Genomic DNA, 5992 nt, shown 5'->3' with positions numbered 1-5992 from the left:
GAGGCGGGATGCGGGAGGCGGGGATGCGGGAGGCGGGATGCGGGAGGCGGGAGGCGGGAGGCGGGAGGCGGGGATGCGGGAGGCGGGATGCGGGAGGCGGGAGGCGGGAGGCGGGGTGCGGGAGCCAGCGTCTGGAGTGTCCTCACCCAGGTGGCTCCTGTCGCCTGGGCCGGGAGGTGAGGTCGTGGTCTTTGGTCGCACAGCTCAGGATGGCAGGGCCAGCGCCGCAGGAGGCCCTGGTGTCTCAGCCCGCCTGCTTCCTCCTGGGGGACACTTCACGCTCAGCCGCGACCTCGGACCCGTGGCACCGCATCTGACCAGGCCTTTGGGCCTGGCTTCGTCAGCACTGCTCCCTGACCCACCCTGGGGCAGCCCCTGTGACAGGACCCACTCCCACCCGTGTGCTCAGGGCGTCCTGGCTCAAAACCCCCCAAGCCCTGCCCATGCCAGCGTCCCGTCCTGGTCACACACGGCTGGCCTTCCCCAAGCACCCACTTCGAGCCTCTGGGAGGAAAGAGCTCAGTGTTATTTTTTTACACTTCAATGAAGGGAAGAAGCAAAATGGACCTGACTTTTCAGGATGGTGCCGACACTCTGGGCCTTTTGGGCTCCTGCTGCCAAGATGGGTGCCAAGTTCAGTGTGCTCCGACGCTGGGCTGTTTTGGGGGAAGTTTAAGGAGCGCAGACGGGGGAGGGGGCCGGGGGGCACTCCTCAGCTCCCGATGACCTTCGAGACCTCCGGGATCCGAGCCCGCCCTGCCCACCGGGCTCCTGGCTCTCTCCGCGAAGGGCGAGCGTCTCCCGGCATTTCCCAGACACGCCGCGCCCTCCTGCCCCTGTGCCGGCTCCGGCGACCTCGGCTCAGGGTCTCTGCCTGGGCCCTCTGACCCTGGGCGGGTGCTTCCTTGTTGTGGGGGGCTGTCCACGCACTGTAGCAGCATGTCCTCCGCACCCCAAGTCCTGACCCTCGAAAATGTCCCCAGACTTTGCCAAATGTGCCGGGTCCATCCCCACTTCGCTAAGGGGAACGGCTTCTGGGCGCCGGTCTCCCAGGTCTCAACCCAACGCCATCTCTACTGCGCAGCCCCTGGAGCTGCCCGGCAGGGTGGGTGTCCTCTCCATGATGGCTCCGAAGCCGCCCCGGTTTGCACCCCACTTGGTGCTTCTGGGCAGTGCAATTGCTCTGTGTCTCCCCCCCCCACCCCCCCCGCCCCCCTCCGCCCAGGGAGGCTGTGAGCTCCGACAGGTCCCAGCTTGGTGCCTCCAACTCCACAGTCTTCAGCCCGAGCACCTGGCACCGTCTGACCCAGGAAAGGAGAGGAAGAAACGCCGACGGAGCGGGCCACCTGCCGCTCACGCCTGGCACCTCCTGGGAGGACTCCTCGGAAGCATCGAGACCCTGTTCTCAGGAAGGTCCCTGCGCAGCTCGGCCGTGGCACACTCGCAGCGCCACTGCGTCCCTGCGTCGCTGGGACACGACCCGACGTGCTCAGCAGAGGGAGTGGGAGCTGGGCGAGGGCGGCCGCGGCCAGGGGAGGTCTTTGCTGGGGTTGCTCGCCCTTTTCCCATTTCCTACGCCGCGTCTCAGCACGTCCATTTTACAGGTGGGCAGACCGAGGCTCTGCAGTGAAATGCGCAAACCCAGCATCCTGCTGGCCCCGGGATGAGAGCCGAAGCATTTTGACCTCAAACTCCAGTCACGGTGCTGTCTGAGGTTTTCAAATTTTTATTCTTAAGGGCGACTCCTGAGGAGTGGCCGCTTAACATCGGGACGTCCTCAGGGCGCCAGGCGAATGGGCACCGACACCTGCTGCATCGGCGTCTTCTCATCGCTGCAGCCAACATCGCATTTCATCCAAATATGGGGAGAACCAGTTTGATGCGGCGTTTGCCTAGCCCTGCATCAGGGGATGGTTTGCATAGTGAAGTGACGTGGAGTTGTAACAAGGGAGCGTCGTTTCAATAGCTTACAAAATCACTTTGAAGACGCACATTGCAGCCTAAAGAGCCATCGCCTCCGCCATCCTGACAAAAAGCTAGATGGTAACCGATTGTGGCAGCGCCGTCTGTAGGACGGACAGCATCCTCCGTGTCCCCTTCGTCATTGTCACGGCTGGCGTGGCCGCGTCCTCACGCTGTCCCGGCCGCAGCCGCGGGGCGCGCTCACGCCAGGGGCAGTCTCCGCACCACCGCCCCTCGCCCGCAGCCCCTCAGAGCAGCTAGGGAAAACCCTGGAGTTTGCCGAAATTCTGATTTCTCGGCAGTTCTATAGATTTTATAACTTTCCTTTTATTGACTGTGCAGCCTCTGGTCCCAGCATCTGTTTGTTGCATCTGGGGAGGAAAAGAAATTCCCCTTTTTATGCCATCGAAACCAAATTTAAAAGACAGACAAACAGGCCTTAATAGAAGGGGCAGCCGGGCATCCCTCTTCCCAGGCTGGCTGTCCGGTCTCCCTGGCCCCACGTGGGCAGGGCGGAGGCGGGGGGGGGGTGCCTGGAGCCCGAGGGTGTGCCCATCACGCTAAGGGCCGGTGCTCCCGCCCCCGACAGGGGACCTGGGGACGGTTGGTCACGAGCACACACATCAGGAGGCCGCTCTGTCCATGTCAGAAGTACCCTACACGTCATTTGCAATTTCTCAGACTTAAAGAATCATGTGGGTCACCCAGAGACACGCTCATACATCAGGGGACTTCATTATAACAATGGCCGCGGCGCTCCGGCTTCCTTAAACCTCAGCTGTTCGATGCAGCCTCTTCAGCTCCGTAACTGTTTGGAAGATTAATAGACTCGGACGTGTAATTGACTCTCCCACCGGGAGGAGAGAGGGAGAGCATCTGATCTGGGCCTCGCAGCGGCAGCACTCCGCGAGGAGGTGATGAGCCCACGGACCAACCGACCGTCCGGGCTGGAGGGAATGGAGGTGGGTGGGGCGTCGGCCGGGAGAAGGGGGTCTGGGAGGGTCCTCGCCCTCCCCTCCCCCAGAGGCCTGGCTGGACGCTGTGGACACAGACTTGGTCGCAGAGCCCGTTGCTCCGGGGCCAGCCCTGCAGCAGGGAGAAGGCCTGGCTGGGGAGTGGCAGCCAGGAGGCCGGGCCCCACCTGAGGAGGAGGGAGGAAAGAGGAGGGGGGAAGGAGCGTGGGTCCTCAGCGGACCCGCCCTGGGACTTCCAGGTTGATGCTTTGGGGTCCTCGTTCCCTTTTGGGGCCACAGGCTGTGGCACCAGGGCCCCGTCTGTAGGACACGGGACTCTGTTTTCCAAGCAAGTACGAGCTGGTAAGGAGGCGGAGCTCCCCAAGTGCCAGGAACAGGGGGCCGGGGTCACCAGGGGGCCCTGATGAGGCAGGAAATGCTTCTTGAAGGAGTTGAAGGTCAAAGGAAACGCAGGCCCTGGGTGGGAGGGTCCAGAGGAAGTGGCTGTGACCCAGTGGGAAGGGCAGCCAGGCCTGGGGCTGGGGAGCCGGCCCGGAGGCGCTGGAAGGAGGTGCCCCTGGCCAGGGCCGGGGCCGGCCGGGATGGGGACAGCGGGGACGCGTGGCCACCGTGTCAGGTCGCAGCTCAGAGTTCTCGACTTGCATCCGACGCTGCCCCTCCAGCACAGAACTCGCTGCCTGGGTGACGTCCGGATTGTTCGTGCATTCACGGACCTGTGCTTCTCTCCGTGGACATCCACCGAGTCCGTTTCTGCCCCCGCGCCCGGGAAACCCAGGCGGGTGGCCAAGAGCCGTCTCATCTCTGCCTCTGCTTTCCTCTGAGCTGACCCACACGACCCGTGTGATGAAGGCAGGCCGGCCGGCGAGGCGGCCGCAGCTCATGGGCTTGGGGACAGCCTGGTGCAGGGGGCAGTGCGCACGGGCTTCCGGGCTCCAGCGTGACTCGGATGCGCACTCAGTCTGGCGTGTGTCCCGAGGGGACAGGGCAGGGTGTACTCCTAAAAGCGCACCTCACATCACAGCGCAGACACCCTCCCGCCTTGTCAACCCTACATCTAGTCCCCCATCACTTTCCAGGGGAAGGGAAGCAGGCTGACAGCAGACAACGCCCGTAGGAGTTTACTGACTCATAAGAACTATCAACCTTCTGCAGAGACTCAAACAAACAAACAACCCCCCCCCCCCCCCCCCCCCCCCTCCCCGGCCCCGGTTGAATCCAGGGCCCATGGAGTGCCCGTTGTCAAGGCGATGAGATAAACCTCACCTGATCGGAATGCCGTCTACTTAGCCTCGGAGTCACACGATTCCTGGGCGCTGGTGGCTTCCACTCCGGCTGCTGAGGACAGGGAGGTGATGCGCGGTGCGCCCGCCGCCGGCAGCGCTGGATCCATTGGGGCAGCGGAGTCGGGATGTCACCGTGTCCCACTGTCCGTCCCTGAGACTTCCACGCTTCCCCCGGGTGCGAGTGTTACCTCTTCCTTTCTCTTCTCCACTTCCTGTCATTTCTCCACTTCCACCGATGGGACAGGAAAATAGACAAGAAAAATCTTAAGTGCCTGAAGTCACTCCCAAAATGAAGAATTCTCCTCTCTTTCTTCCTTTTCATTTATTTTGGCTCTGAAATCCATGGACGATTACTTCTCTCTTGTTGCATCCCCACCCCCTTTTTTTTTTCTCTCAATGATTAAATCTCCGAATTTGGAAATGCTCACTGAATGTCTCATCATCATCACCCTCCCCCACCTCCTTTGAAAACAAGCGACCGCTCATGTGTAACGGCAGGGAGAGAGCCACTTCATAGGAAGGACATGTGTGCTCGGTGGGAAAAGACAAGACACTGAAGGCATTTACTTCTAAGCAGCGTTTACCACGTTTCTTTGAATAGACTAAATTCAATGTCACGTGTTCAGCATGGTATACCCTAATTTTAGCACATTCATTAACCGTCAGAGCAGGGCTTTGTCTCATACAGTGAAATGGAATGATTGGCTTCCTGAGGAAACGGGGCCCATGGTTTTACTTTGCGAGGGTAATGGATGGTGCTGAGCCGCCGAACAGCAGGGCTCCACAACGCGGCCCTGGCCGCGCAGCCTGTCGGAATTCTTTGTTCAGTACCAGTGGCCAACCCGCTCCCTGCACCTCCAACCGGTACCTGTCCTGAGCCAGACGAAAGGCACGCACCCCGGCCGGCCCGCCCGTGTTCCTCCGAAGGAATTCTGAGTGGAAGGCGGGGCACCCATTTGACGGCTTTCAAGGAGGCGTTGAGTGTCCCAAAGCTGCCTGGGCCCAAGTCCCTCCGGTGCGTCCGCCTGTGGGAGAGGGCCAACGCTTCAGTGTTTTACGTCCTAGTGTTTGGAGCTTGGAACTTGGAGTATTTTGTCCCACTTCACATAGCTGCGTTCCCGGGGGGGAGGGGGGGGCGGTCACATAGCTGCATTCCCGGGGAGGGGGGTTCACATAGCTGCATTCTCGGGGGGCAGGGAGGCTAGACTTCCAAGTGGTTGTTATAAAGCCAAGGGCATAAAAATGCACGAGGGGCCATTCTAACCACAAGATGATACTCAAAAGGTTCCAACGTCTCTCACTAAGAGTTTCCAACCTGTTCGGTGACAGGAAATCAGAGCCTCTAGTCTTTCGTTGCTCAACTTCGCCTTTGATTGTCTTTTCAAAGTTTGCAAGAAAATGTGTCAGAGCCCTGACAGGCATTCATTCGACATATAATTAATGAGATATTTCATGACCCGTGTGCATGTGCTATGCAGAATGCCATATGTAAGGCATGTAGCCAAGTCTCTGAAGATCGAGTCATGGGATTTCTAGACCCGAGAGCTGGAAGCCAGGCACATAGACCGCAGGTGGCTTGTCCCACAGCACCTTGCACCAGGTGGGCGAGTGGGAATCGAGGCCCTGGCCGGGTGGCTCAGTTGGTTAGAGCGGTGGTTGGCAAACGGCAGCTCGCGAGCCGCATGCAGCTCTTTGGCCCCTTGAGTGTGGCTCGGCGTTAGAACCACTTCTTCAAAATAGACTCGCCCAGGCCGAAAACCGACTTCTGCGCAT

At 60.5% G+C, this 5992-nt stretch overlaps 1 long non-coding RNA gene across 1 annotated transcript; it reads right to left on the bottom strand.

Moving 5' to 3' along the window:
* Positions 1-1775: 1775 nt before the first annotated feature.
* Positions 1776-5195, bottom strand: LOC129150611 (uncharacterized). The gene is made up of 3 exons (XR_008557332.1): positions 5088-5195; positions 4200-4271; positions 1776-2333 (listed from the first exon to the last, which is right to left on the bottom strand). It is a non-coding gene; the product is annotated as an uncharacterized LOC129150611 (long non-coding RNA).
* Between the last annotated feature and the right edge of the window lie 797 nt (positions 5196-5992).

The sequence above is a fragment of the Eptesicus fuscus genome, chromosome 10, assembly GCF_027574615.1.
Source record: "Eptesicus fuscus isolate TK198812 chromosome 10, DD_ASM_mEF_20220401, whole genome shotgun sequence".
In the NCBI taxonomy this organism is placed as follows: domain Eukaryota; kingdom Metazoa; phylum Chordata; class Mammalia; order Chiroptera; family Vespertilionidae; genus Eptesicus; species Eptesicus fuscus.
The sequence above is the reverse complement of the archived record's forward strand: the minus strand, read 5'-3'. Positions and strand labels throughout refer to the sequence as shown.